This window comes from Passer domesticus, chromosome 14 (assembly GCF_036417665.1).
Source record: "Passer domesticus isolate bPasDom1 chromosome 14, bPasDom1.hap1, whole genome shotgun sequence".
Classification (NCBI taxonomy): domain Eukaryota; kingdom Metazoa; phylum Chordata; class Aves; order Passeriformes; family Passeridae; genus Passer; species Passer domesticus.
The window spans coordinates 12,336,884-12,351,489 of record NC_087487.1 but is presented as its reverse complement, the minus strand read 5'-3'; the positions used below and the strand labels follow the sequence as shown (position 1 = coordinate 12,351,489).

The window sequence follows — 14,606 nt, the reverse complement described above, 5'->3', positions numbered from 1 at the left end:
CCCTGCAGGTGCACTCCAGCAGGCTTGGCAGGGCAGGAACCCCCGGTGCTGAGCAGGGCTGGGGGCTGGAATGGGGCTGAACTGGGCTGGGAGCTGGAATGGGGCTGAGCTGGGAGCTGGAATGGGGCTGAGCTGGGAGCTGGAATGGGGCTTTGCCCAGGGCAGCTGTCTCCAGATTAATTTATTGTGGCTGGAACTCATTGCTGTTCTAGATCAGGCAAGAGACAGTCCCCAAATGCAAAAGTAGATGTGTTCAAAAATGCAAAAAATGCAAAATAGTCCCCAAATTTAAAAAAAAAAAAAATAGTGTTCACCAGGACTGTTTCCTCTTGGGAAAGTGCAGCTCCCAAATATCACAAGGACACACTGTGTCCTGCTGTCTGCTAGCTCCTTGTGCTCCTCCACCTCTGTCACAGCTGCACAACTTGTCCTGCTCCATTCCCATCTCCTTGGCCAGGGCCTCCACTCCCTCCCCACTGCCCTGGTGCCCAGCAGTGCAGGAGGTCAGGAGTGGGCTGTGGAGTGTCTCCCAGGATGAAGCAGAGTGGCTCCATGCTGGATGCTCCCTGCACACTGCCCTCCATCCCAGCCCTGGGATGTCTGTGCAGGTCAGCACAGGGGTTTTGCAGTCGGTTTTTCTTGGTTTGGTGTGTGAAATCCATCAGTGCTGCTGAAATTAGCTCTCTCTCCAGCTACAGGCTGGTTGGATGTTTTGCTCTTGTTTACTAGCAGGGTTGATGTTCACAGCATTGTGTGTGTGAGGGGGGAGGAATCAGCAGAAACAATTATAAAGTTTCACACTTGAATGATCAAGTTTTCTCTGAATAGCTGAATTGTAGAAAATTACTTTTTTTCCCCCAGCTTGACAGCAATGAGCTGTAGAATTGTGGTTTTATAAAATTCTTCAGATTTGTTGAAAAGGTGATTAGGTCTAAACAAAGCCAGAAGATGAAGAAGAACAATCCCTGGCTCCAACGAGGCAATTTAGCCATCCTGAATCTATGTCTTCCTGTAAATCCCTGGGTGTTTCAGTGCAGCCTCTCCCCCTGTGACCTCTCTGAGAGTAGCTGTGTGCCACAGGCAGGCTGACCCAGGGATGGAGCTGTGCTGGGTGAGTCATTCAGCACCAAAAGTGACTCTGCCCTTGGCTCCTTGGGCTTTGCAGAGGGCCAGCACCAGGCAGCAGCTGTGCCTCTTCAGAGGGGTTGGCATCCTCGAGGTTTGGTGCCCTGCTCCCCTGGCTTGTTTTGTGTCTTTGCTGCTTGTTTTGTTTCCCAGGGCCCTTTTCACAAGGGATTGCCACAGAAGAGAGATTATACTTAATTTTTATGACCTTATGCAGGATGTTGACATCCTCCTTAGTGTTCCAGCTCTGTTACAGGCTCTCTGTAACATTTGTGCTCATCAGTGTGCCTGAATTTTGCAATCAGCCCTACCTATGCAAGATACTTTAAAAGATATATTTTTGAGGTTTTTTCCCCCTAAGCTGACAATCTTGGCACTGTCACTTTAAATATAAACTGATAATGAACCACATACAGCAGAGAGCTGTTTCCTGTGCTGGTTAATCACGTTTCACCTCATCTCAACCTTCAGGATATATTTCAAAACAGTCTCTGGTTTTGGTTTGTTGTTTGTTTTTTTTGGTTTTTTTTTTTCCTTCTATACTCCTAGATGTACAGGGAGGGAAGGGAAGGGAAATGATAAGATTTCATGTATGAAGCAGATCCATACCTTCCAGCCCTGGGTAGGAAGCCTGTCACATCCCAGCATAGCAGCATGGTGGAGATAAAATCCTCCCTGCAGTCATATTTTAAAAGTTTTGTCGGTCAGTGGCGCTTTAACGGCGTCCGGGCTCTGCTCAGGTTCACTCCACCAGACCTGGAAGCAGTTCTCACCGGGGTGTTCTGGAAAAAAATAATAATTGACAATTGCTCCTCACGTGGGGTGTGGGAGGGACGGGCTCGTTCAGCTCCAGGGACAGCCTGAGGCCACTCGTGCACAGGATGGATTCCTTTGGCACACATTCCCTGGAAGAACATTTATGAGAGGAAAAGCAGTGCTCAAGCCTGAGGTCACAGCAATAGTTCTTCTTAAGCAAGCAGAAAATCCTATTTTTAAATCATAGTGAAAGATCAGCCAGGTTTGAATTGATCCTGCTCAGGAGTCTGCATATTTATTTAGGGCTTGGATGGTTTGTTTAGACAAAACTGCCTGATTTATCTGAGCTGATACACCGGGACTTAAAACTATTAATTATTTGCCTTTTTTTTTTAAAGTCTGTCTGGTTTGGGATACACACACAAAATAGTTTCAGGCAGCAATGCTTGCTGGATGACAAACCTGGCTTTTTGCACATTGCTGTGAAAAGGAGTTCTAAGGTGTAGGATGGGAAGGCTGAGAAGAACAAGCCAAAAGATGAGCCCCAAACCCTTGTGAGGGGACTCAAAGGACAGGGTGTGCTCAGGCAGGGGACTAGAGGTGAAGGCCAGGAAGGAAGGGGAGAGGCTGCTCCAGAGAGAGGTATTGTGTGTGTGTGTTTGTCAAAAAAAGTCACCTTCAATCTGAAGTTCAAATCTCTACAGGAATAGCCTGGACACTTGATCATACTCTACTATTCTTAACAATCTAGTTTTGATTAAAAACTCACTGCCTCTGAGCACGGGAGTCAAATGCTGCAGATAGATACAGACAGATGAGCTTCTTGCTACACCCGGAGAGCAATAATGTGACCGTTAGCTTAGCCTAAAAATTAATTGTCCTTTTATGCTTACAATTCTTTCAGCAGAAAATCAATACTTCATTTCAGTAACTCTGCCTTCCTATAAGCATGATTTTTCCTGTGTAGCTGAAGGCAAGTTTAATCTTTGTTTTTAATTCACTGTTTGGTGTTTTGTTTTGGTTGTTGGACTATTTTATTTGCTGCTTTACATAATGACTTTAAATCTTTATGCTTAGCTTAGTTTATACAAACTCCTTTATTCAATCCAGCCCTCAGTTACGGTCAAGAGACAAACAATCTTCCCTCCACACACTTGCTTTTAGCCAGTTGTAAATCACTGGGTGCCAGTACTCCATCAGAAGACTAAAGACATCATTTGCAAGAGCCCAAAAGTTGAAAACAAATAAACACATAAATCAATCTGGGGAAAGTTTTAAAAGTTGCTGTTGCACAAATGTTTCCTTCCTACATAGCCCCATGGCAAAAATAACATTAATCTTCATTGAGAAAAACATGCAGCATACACTTAAAATAACCGTGGGCTGCTTATAATTTGAGAGCATCCTAAATCAAATAATCATTTCTCACTCACTTCAAGGAGCATGTGGAATTAGTCATTAACAAAAGATTAAAATACAGATGGTTGTGCTTGGGAACAAGTTGCTGTTCAGAACTATTGAGTGAGCTGATGGACAGCTGGGATGTGGAGGAAAAGGTGCTTCCAGCCTCCCAAAGCTCAACTATTGTGAAAAATCCTTGATTAAACTTTGCTGAGGTGAGGACATCTGTGAAACTTTCTTAGAGGCTGGAAGTGGCCATTCAGAGGTGAAAAAGAGGGCAGGAGCAGTTATACTCTCTGTCTGTGGTTTGCTGGGTGCACACAAGAGTGGGAAGTGACAGGACTCAAGTTTTTTATTATCAAGAGCAGGCAATGCAGGATGATGCTGTGATGCTGTCTCTGTATCAGTTGCTTTATAACCCACAGGGGAGCAGGAGGAGAGAGAAAATGCAGTGCTCCCCCATCCTCAGACCCCAGCCCAGGGTTTTGCCTCCCCTCCCTGGCACTGTCCTGGGCTCATCCCTGGGAAGGAGCTCTGTGACTCCTGTGTGAGCTGCAGGGACACTCCTCTGGTCCCCTGTTTGTGTTCCTGCTGTGGTGGGAGAGCTGCAGGGATTGTACAAGGTGCCTCAGCCCATCCCTGCAGTGCTCCTTCCACGCTGGGGCTGCTGGGGACTCTGATTCATCCTCTGGGAGATAATGCCTGGAAAATGCAAATACCTGGGATATGAAAAGTTTAGATGAGCTAGAGAAGGAACACCTGTGTGAGCAGGACCATCCTTCCTTCCCTGTGTGTTTTGATAAGGGGGCTGGAGCTGCTTCCCTTATCACTGCTGGGATGCACTCAGTGCATCCCCTTTCATCAAGGCAAGATGTAAAGGAGTCTGAGAGAAACAAATGGATTAGGCTTTTAAGCCAAGGCTTGTAAGGTCTGAATAGATATGACAGAAACTCATTTTAATGGAGTATCTGCTTTTTAAACTCTCTGCTGTTTAAATCCTCTGAAAGGAGACAAACATGCCTGTAGGTCCTGGCAGTTATTTTATAAATTAAACAATGACTGTTAGCCAGGAGAATTATAAGCAAAACTATGGAGAAATTTTTCACTGCAGCAAAGCTGACAAGGAGGAAAAATGACCCATATTTTTCTGTACTACTCTGATTTTATTTTTTTTTTAAACAAAAACAAAAGGCTCACTTCAAGGCAGAACAGCAACTCCTTTTTACATAAATATTACTTTGTGGTGGTTATGTCCAGTATTCTCCAACTTGCAGGATACTTCTGAGAGACACATCTTTTTTTTTATCTTGAAAAGCTACATACAGATCAGATTGAGGCTGTATCAATGTTTTTCCAGTTGAGGAAAAGTATTGTGGATGAAGTCTCAGCAAGAATAGCTGGGTTATGCCTGTAGAACTGCCACAAATATAGGCAGAAAGGAATCATATAATCATATAGCTCTGCTTCATCTCTGAATCACTTATTTCAAATCAAAAGTTAAATTCTTGCTAATGAAGGTAACTCCTAGTCAAGAAAGTTTTAATAAATGAGCAGCAAAATATCCAGAATAGATACAGGTAGCTTTGCCATTGTAATAACTTCAGGTACTCTTCAATCCATACTGATAACTGATTCATACACTTTTTTTAATGCAGGCCTTTCTCGGACACTTCAGAAATTTGTGGGGAGAGGGATTTGATCAATTAAACATAAGCAAAAATAAAGCTCAGAGTCCAGAGTGGACTTGGCTCAAAACAAGACAAACTAGCCCAGGCTCTACAAGGGCTTCCATCAAAGGCACTGCTCCTGGCTGTTCCCTTTCTGAAGCAGTTTGGGCTGCAGGGGAGGGTGAGGATGGATGTTTGCAGCTGTGCTCATGCACAAACCTCCTGTGCAGCTGCCCTGGCTCTTTGTGGCCATCTGACCAGGGCTGTGGTGCCAGCTGAACCACATCCTATCTTAAACTGGAAAAGAAATCTTGCAAAGGAGTCCTAAAGACTGGATGAATCAGCCTGAGATGCAGCAGAAATATGGGCCTGCCTGCAAAGCAGGAGATGAGGTTTAACCCTGTCAGCCTCCCTTGCCAGCTCACTGGGCAGAAATGGAGCCCCAGAGCCCAGAAATGGTGTTGGGTAAGGATGAGAAACCCTTAGAAAACAGTGGCAAAACCAGCCCTGCTTACACAGATTTATCTCTCCTTGCTGGTGTGAGGAATAGGGGGAAAGAATAATTGAGGATCTGAAATGAAATTTAGGGGCCCCAGGGGATCCAAATGAATTTGGGTTAGGGCAGTTCCAGGGAGCAGAGCCTTGTGCTGCATGGGACACCCACAGCAGCTTCTCTCCTCTCCAGCTGGAAGACCAGAATTATTGCAGCATGTTATCTAATTCCAGCTCTAATTTGCCAACAGGAGAAGCAGAAATATCATTACTAGTTTTTCCCTGTTTTCTTTTCTCAAGAGGACAGTTTTTCTCCAGCTACTATAAGAACTGGGAGAGTGAAAGTTGGCCTGTTTTCAGAGGCACTGAGTGCCTCCAGCACCATCTGGAATCAGTGTGAGCAGCCAAACAGCTCAACAGCACAGAAAAATCTTCCTGTTTTCAGACCCCTCCACCCCTCCTTTCTGCACATGAGCACTGCACAAAAGATTCTTTCTGATGAGGATCCAGTTGGCACCCACATAAACTGCATTTTCCACTGTCTCCCAACAGGGATGGATTGCATCTTCCTTCAGAGAGAGGCCAGATGATTTTTATTACAAATGAACCAAAACCTTGAGTCAGGACATGCATTACATTTTCCATGACAGCCCTGGCTGGAGTGAAGGATCCTGATAAGAATTTAAGGATAATTGAGCTCTAGTCTCTAGTTCTGTAGGTAGGTAACAAATATAGCAGCCTCCAAATTTGGCATGTCACCAAACAAGGCTGGGGGAAAGGATAAATGGCCCATTGCTGAGATGAGTGAGGATCAGGCAGGATCCTGAGTCTGAGCCCCAGCTGTTCATGGTCTCTGTCTCTTGTCCTTCCCAGGACACGTGGGCAATTTTACTGCAGTAAATCAAATGTGTCCAAGGCTGGTTTTTGGCATCAAGGCTGGCTGGTAAAGGGCTGCCTGTGCAAATGGGGACAAACTTTTTAGCAGGGGCTGTTGTGTTAGGATAAGGTGCAATGGTTTTAAACCAAAACAGGATTGATTTAGCTCTGATATAAGGAAGAACATTTTTACAAGGAGGGTGGTAAAACACTGCAGGGTGGTGGATGCTCCATCTCTGGAAATATTCAAAGACTGAGCAGGGCTCTGAGCAACTTGATCTCATTACAGATCTCCCAGCTCATTGCAGGGGGCTTGGAGCTTGATGGCCTATAAAGGTCCCTTCAACCCAAACCATTCTGTGATTGTATGAAATCCTGCTCAACTTGGCCTCTGTGACAGATTGTTATGCTACAATGTGGTTTTAGAGGGATGACAAATTAAACTTGTAAACTTTGAGTATCTCTCGGTTGTGGAATGTATTCATTAGAAGTCCAGATGGATGGGTATAAAATGCAGTTTGTTTTTAATCAAAGACAGAGAAGAGTCAAAAATTCTCTCTCAGAATGGTGAAACAATGGGCCTGTTTCTCACTGGGCTTTGGTGGCAGGAGGTGGGCAGAACCCCAAATTAGTGAGCACCAGCACAGCCTGACACTGAAGCTGTCCAAGCAGTGAAAAGCCGTCCCATGATTATCACCTGGCTGTCATTCTCATTCCTGGGGCATGTTCCCTGGGCCACCATTAGGTGAATCCTCAGGTCCTGGGGGCTACTCCAGGCCAGGCTCTAATTCAGCTTCCCTGCAGCAGCTCTGATCCAGGCTAGTGATGGCTTTGGCCAAAGTTTTGCTTGTTTTGGGGATGACTGATGCTTTTTCATTCCCTCCTTCCCTCTCATTCCAGTCTGTATTGAAGATATTCCCAAGTATAACCCGTGGCCTGAGTGCCACCTGTGTTTCTCCATGGGTTTTTTTCTGATCATGTACACTCTCTAAGTATACATTCAGCCTTTTCATCACATCAAGAAAGGTCCTTTCCTCAGCTGGAAGCTCATTGACTTTTCTATAAAACTTGTAGCAGAAACACTCTTTAATTAAGTCTGTACAGAAAAGAGCTTTGATTCCAGACGTGTGTTACAGCCTGATGTTGTTTCCTCTGTCACTGCAGCAGATTACTGGAAGTGTAGTCCTTGATTAAAAAGATTGTGGGCAATTACATTCCCTCTCCACATCTTCAGCTAGATCAGTAGCTTGTCAGGGGGTCACTGGAATCAGACTGCCAGAACCTTTGTACATGTTCAATTTATAAAGGACTGGTTTTGGCACAGCCCCCAACAGTCCCAGACAGCCAACACCTTATTAATGCACCATTAGCCACAAGGAACATTTTTAAGTGAACCTAATGTACAGGGAGCCACGAGGGCTTGCCTGAGCTGACTCAGCAGTTTGGAAGGTCTTTTCTCCCTTGCAGGGATCACACTGACTTCTGAATGTGCCCAGACGTCCCAAATTTAAGTGCTCCTTTACCCCTTGTAGCCACCTTTTATCTTCTTTTTTTTTATGGACTAGGATCACTGTGGTTTGAAAGCAGAGAAGTGGGCTGAGGAATAGACACCTGCCCCAAGGGAGTTCTCTTTAGGATAACTAAAATGATCAGAGGGATGATCAGTTGCTTTATAAGTGTCTGGAGAAGATGGGGAAAAGGTGGCTGAGGAATCATATTTGAGCTATATAAAAATCCCGGATCAAGTGAGTGGGAAAATTTTTTCCTCCCAATTAAAAAAAAAATAATCACCTGTTTTCAAAACAGGTAATTGGGGGCATTCAATGCAGTAGTAGATAACCAGCTTGTTATAGAGAAAAGAGCTGCTTTATTCAGCAGGTAGTGACTTCCCAAAACTTGCTACACAGAGGACTGGAGACAGCACCTGCAGGTTTTTTGAACTGGATGAATTACAGACAACTGGTCCAGAAAAAGACTCTGAAAACACTAATAAGGGGTCTTCCCTATGAATTCCTCAAGGAGCAGTTGTGGGGGTTGGAGGATGGGCTGCCAAATGTGACATAGTGTCCCCAAGGAGCATCTCCCCTCAGACCACTGGGCTGCCCCAGCAACAGGTTTCTTATGCTCTTATTTCTTGGATGCTTTTGGGCTGCCTCTGGAAAGTCCCTTTAAGAGAAGAGAAGATATTTAAGATCTGATCCAATTTCAGTTTCTATCTCTATTTGTATCTGTAAGTAATACAGCTCTAATACTTTTAAAACCAGCACTGATCTTCGCTTCTAGTTTAACTCTGTCTCTTCATATTTACTGAATATATTTATATTCAGTACAATAATGAGATTCCTCAAAAGCTCTTCATGCATGAAAAGAAACTAAACTGAAGCAGCTCAGTCCTATGAATAATAAGGTGAGATGTGTCCCAGTGGGTCTCTGCCTGTCCATGGCTGCTACTTCTTTATTGTCACAGGCTCGTTTTATGCCCACGCTCCTGGAAGTTTAATTAATTGCAAATGCAGAAAATGGAGAGTTGCTTTGCAGTACAGGTGACTTTGGGCCAGAAGCAAGCATCTGACATGCAGGAATTCCATCCCCACATCTGTGAGTGCTAAGGAGGAGACAATTACCTCTGAGCACCATCTCACGGGCATGCACAGAGCATCCAGCCACGATCTTTAAATCTGGGCAGGGAGCATGACACGATGACACCAGTAGGATTAACTACATTTCCCTACCTCATTTGGTGTACTTCTGTGTGAAGATTTATGTTAGGACAGGAACTAACAGGATTGCAGTCATGACTCAATACAGAACTAGATTTTTCTAAGGCAAAATTTTATATATGTGCAAATGCAGATCTGAAACTGTTTGTTTGGTTTTTTTTTTTAAACAAGTATTCTTTGTTTCCCCTTGGACTATTTTCCCTGCAAGGTCTTCTAGATGATTCTAATGCTGATCCTCCTGGTTAGGGAATGACTCCAGATCTCCCACAGGTTCAATGTGCTGCAGCTGAGCCTGGAGCATCTGGAAGGGCAGGACACTGAGCTCAAAAGCAGCTCTTGCTTTTCAGTTGCTCAGCTGCAATTCTGCTGGTGCTGTTCCACCAGTGCTGTGCTCAGGAGCTGCTCCTGCTCATGTGCCAGCAACAGCCAGACATCTTAAAGCAAGGGTTTGGTTGAGAAGGGGGGCAGTGAGGTGGCAGAAGGAGATTTATAACTCCATCGTGGTTCAGCCTAGGTCTTCTCTTAGAAGGCAAACAAGGACAAGGGTTTTGCCCAGTTCTGCAGTTTCTGATTCACAGAAAAAAGGCCTCAGATCTTCTCCCGTGTCACTGCAGATTAACACAAAGAGTTATCTGGATGCTGTGGCTGGGGGAGATGGTTCCCTCTATACCAAAATGCACATTCTCTTTCGGGTGGAAGCCTCTGTGTAGCTGGAGCCTGGCATGCAGAGGTGTGCGAGATGCTCAGGGTTTGTGCAGGGGCAGCTGACACAGTCACAGGGATTATCTTTGGCAGGACAAGGCAAGGGACCGTGTTTTGTTTCAAGTTGTCTGTTTACAGCAGGATTGTTCAAGCCACCTCTAACAGCAAAGCCAGACCTCAATTTTTGCAGGATTTAGGAGTCAACCCTTACAAAGGAAGGCAAATAACACCTTATTACTTCTATTTTTCTGAATTACTGAAACTAATAGCTGAGAAGATGCTAAGCAAAGATACAGGGAAGCTCTTTTAACAGCAGAAACCTCCAACGCTGCCTCCAGTCTGTAAGTCTGGGCTCTGCCTTCTCCCTGTTTGCAAAGTGAGCTTTGCAAATGGAGATTTCCTCCAGCACCTCTGTCCATGTGCATGACTGCCCCAGCTGCACCCTCAGCTCTGAGGGGGCAGCAATGGAAAGTAGCTGAGAGTGCCGTAAAATTCAGTTTCTGTAAATATGCCAAGCCTCAAGGAGGGAAGTGATGTCCAGGCTGGTGGCTAAGGCAGATGGAGATGGGAAGGAGGCTGGGGAGCTGCTGACACACAGCCTGATGCATGTCCTGCTGCCAAGGTCAGCAGCCCTGGAGTGACACAGAGTAAATAATGGGGCTGCCTCAGGCACCTTCCTGGGCTGAGGGAACACTGCAACTGCAAACCCTTCAAAAGCACTGGGATATACAGCACTCAGCTAGAAAATAGCTCTTTATGGGCATGGTAAAATATGGCCTGCACATGGCTGGGTACCTCTCTTTGAATGACTGTCCCCTAGCACAGAAAAATATCTGGCTTCTATTTACATGACTGTGAGCATCCTTGAACTAAATTAGTTCTGTAAATGTTGGACAGGCAGTGGGAGGGTTGATTTCTAGAGAAATTCTTTTACGAATAAAATGCCTCATAAAAACTGCATTGACTTCAACCAGGCAGAGCGTGGGCAGCTCGAAACTTCTGCCTGCTTCACTTTAACCCAGTGCTTTGGGGCTGAGCAAAACACAAATGCCACCATGGCTGAGGTAAATGTCCCTCATGAGCAGGAGATCAAGGGCAGCACTGCTTAAATCTGCTGGGTCAGGGCTGGGGACAGTGTGACAGTGAGTAAACTTGGTGCTTCCAAGACACCTCCATGAAACCAGTGGGAGGTATAGGCTGGCAGCCTACACTTGGCATTTCCCACACTGTGCAGTGGTGTGACAAACAAACTTTAGACTTTCTCCTCCTCAACCTTTTTTATTCCATGCACTGACTCACTACTGACTTTGCAGGGAGAAAGACAGGGGGGTTTGTGCTTTGCTGGGTTCATGTGTCTGAAGGTACCATCTCAGCATCTTCCAAGGCTCCATAAAACCAGAGCTAAACAGTCTCAGGAAACCCTGCTGAACTTTCTCTCTCAGGAAAGCCTCACTGCCAGAAAGGATGCTCTGATGGGAACACTGCATTCCCAAGCCAAAATTGCCCTTGGAATCACTTCCCCCTCTCTGCCAGCTAATAAAACCCTAATTTTCTCAAAGGGAAGTTTCAAGCAGAGTTTTGACTTTGAAAAATAAGTGCCAGCAATTATCTGCTGTTTGATATAGCCAGTTCTATTGATATGCAATATTTAATAGGAAGTGTTTAAATATTATAGTAGCAGCATAAAAACCTGCACTTGACCACAAAGAACAGTATCCAATTTATTCCTTTGGCATCTACTGAAGGTAGAGTTTAAAGTGAGTCTTCCAGAAGTCTGACAGGCTGTCTTGTCACAACTTAAAACTTCTCCCGTGAAGTAGTTTCCTGAATGCTGCCCTGGGGTGGGTTTGATTATTTTTTTTTTCTTGGTGACCTACTGCAGTAGACACCAATTAAAGCATTTGGCAGGACTTTCATAAATATAACCTTGAAACTATGGAGCAATCTCCTGGTGCAAGGTGGCCAGCCTATGCATATCTGTCCATCAAATGACCCTGTAGATGCTGTGGTCAGGGAGGAAAGCAGATTTAAGGAATTGGGAGCATCCTCTCCACACCCCACCCTGGTGCAGGGCCCTGTCAGTTTATACTGCAGGGACTCCTCTCCTTCTCCCCTTCTATTTCAGGTCTTCTGACACAGCTAATTATGGCAGCAAGTGACTTGCATCAATGACATTCAGGGAACACAAGCATTTGTGGGCTTGGGAGCTCTTGAGCGTTGCCCTGTCTGCAAATTTTTCTTCTTGCAGTGCAAGTGTAATGGTTTGCTATTTATATATGTTTAGGAAAACTCCTGTGCTATATATTCACCTTTTCTACTTTACCACCAGTCTAGGATAATTAATAGCCTCAGAGACCTGCTCTGTTACAGGCAGGAACTCTAAAAACTATCTTCCCTTCTGTTATGTTCTTTTTAAGCTTGAGAAGAAACATTGCTTTTCCAACCCTAAACACACAGCCTGGGAACTGGATCTGAGTTCTTTGCTACCTCATGAATCACCACACAGGGAATGATTCCTCACTGGAGCTTGGAACAGCCTAATAACTCAGGAGCCAGGAGACATCCCAGCTCCCACACACACCCTGGCCTTACATATGGCCTTGCTGCATTGCTACTGGATATAAAAAGCCTCCAGGATCTGTTTCAGTCAGGAAGCAGCTGGGACTGTGAATGCAGATGAGAAGCAGACTTAATTCACTCAAGGAAAACGAGGCCAATAGAAAACGAACATTATTTTCCTGTCTATAATTGCATTTTAAGTGCATAATAAGTAGATGATGGTAACTATGTGCTAAAGGGTCCAACTGTTCTTAATTGATTAAAATAGCTTCTGAAGGCTGTTCTGTTGTGGATTTAACTCAACATGGTATTATAGCATTGCACCAGGAGGAGTTTGTAGTCAGCTTTGTGTCTCTTGTCTGGGTCAAAGGGTTTCCCACAGTTCAGGGAGTGTCACTGACAGTCACCTCCTCTGTCCCACTGACCTTCACAGAGGGGCAAATGCGATGAACCAGCACCAAAACCCTGCTGGCTCCCATGCAAGATGAAAGAGTCTTCCCCAGTGGTTAATATAGTGTTCAGATTCTAGAAATAGGCAGAGATTGGTGGTCAGACATGCTGAGCTGGGGGCATTGTGCCCAGCTGTTCTTCTCTTTATTTCTTTCCCTCTACCCCAATGGCAAATCCCTGATATAAAACTCTGGGGTGTTTCAGGTTGAATGTGTTAATAAAACTTCCCCTCAATAACCCAGAGCAGGCCTGGGAGCGAGCACAGGATCAGCCACACTGGCAAACTGCAGGGAGGGGAGGGGACAGGGGTTTGGGATGGACAGGTGGAAAATACAATTTATCCCAGGCCAGCAGGGTGAGGGGGACCATGCCTGGCTCTGTCCTGGTAAATATTGCATTGAGTTAAAGAAGCATGGAGAGACAGGAACTGGTTTTCTCCTCTATTGGAACTTCAGACCTGGGACTGCATCTGTTTCTGAGTTTTTATATTTCATATCTCAGAGATGGGGGAAAAAAGGTATTTTCCCTGTAAGATGAGGTAGAAAAATCAAGAGTTCTTTTCATTGTGCAAGGAAGATACTAGGAAAAGTAGTTTTCTGCAGGGTCCTAGAATGAAAACATTATTTATCCTACCAAGACTTTTGTTCTCCAGCCAGAGAATGAGGAGTGCAATTCTGAAGTGTCTTGAAGTTGGCTGCAGTACAGGCTGCTCAATATTAATTAAAAAATAAATAACAACAGCATAATCATTATGGCCAGCCCAGTGTTTTATTCCACCTTCTTTAAATAGACTAAATAAATCACTGACTTAATAAATATTTTCCATGAAGTAGCATGGCAACTGCTCCAGTTCAGTGGCAGGTGTGCAGACAGCAGAGTCCTGGCAGAACCTGAACACTCTCATTTGAAAGGCAGCATCCCTGGGCCTTGTCTTTAATTGCAGAGCCTTAAATCACACATCCCAATCAATCTTGCTCTAGGCTCTGTGTCTCATCTGTGTATTATGTTAACCTGTTGTCAAAATAAATTTGATTTGCAAATATACAAGAGCTAGGTGATACTTTAATTTTAGATCACTTATCTGAATACAGTTTTCATGCAGGATTTAAACACATGCCTGGCTTTAAATAGGTACTGAGGGCAGATTGAGAATAAAGCAGTCAGGACAAGACATAATTGCATCTAGGTTCCTAATTTCTTTTAACACTTCACAAATTCACAGAATGTTCTGAGCTGGAGGGGACCCATGAGGGTTATTGAGTGAAGGGTCCACATGGGGATCGAGCCCACAGCCTTGCTGCTATCAGCACCCTGCTCAAAGCAGCTGAGCTAAGATTTGAATGAGAACAGGGGTTTCTAGGAAGGATTCAAGAACCAAACTATTCCTCTGCCTTTGATTTTTAACCTAAGCCCAACCAGTGCTGTCAGATTTCAGGTATGTGCTTGGTTTGCTGGATGGCACCTGGAACTGCCTGTGCATTGCAGTCTCTGTACTGGATATGGCATTTCTCCAGTCTCCACCTTTATTATTGAGTGTTCAGGCAGGAAATTGAAGCATTCCTAATTAAAGTAGGAAGGAACTTTTCAACTTTAAAAATTAATGCATTTATCTGGAATCCTCCCTGGAATTCAGATGTTTTCCTCATATCTCAAGAAACAGTAACCATCACTTTCCTGTAGGTTAATGTGTATGAATTAATTTTAATCCATGTGATAAGTGATATGAGATTGACCTGAAAAAAACCAAATCATAAATCTGGGCTGACCATGCACATTATTTTTAAAAAGGCTCAAAATAACTTGGTTAGTAAATGAATACAAAGCCTTTGACATCATGGGTGCTTCAGACTAACATCCA

The 14,606-nt window shown here is 44.5% G+C and overlaps 1 protein-coding gene across 5 annotated transcripts in view; it reads right to left on the bottom strand.

The window, feature by feature from the left end:
- CTXND1 (cortexin domain containing 1) overlaps positions 1 to 14,606 on the bottom strand; it is a 34,348-nt gene that overhangs the window by 5,702 nt on the left and 14,040 nt on the right. For 4 of the 5 annotated variants that reach the window (XM_064388808.1, XM_064388806.1, XM_064388805.1 and 1 more), the window contains one exon: positions 1,735 to 1,907. The exons of the other annotated variant lie outside the window; for it this stretch is intronic. The gene's annotated coding sequence lies outside the window, so the exon portion shown is untranslated. The remainder of the gene's footprint in view (positions 1 to 1,734; positions 1,908 to 14,606) is intronic. 5 annotated transcript variants of the gene reach the window in all.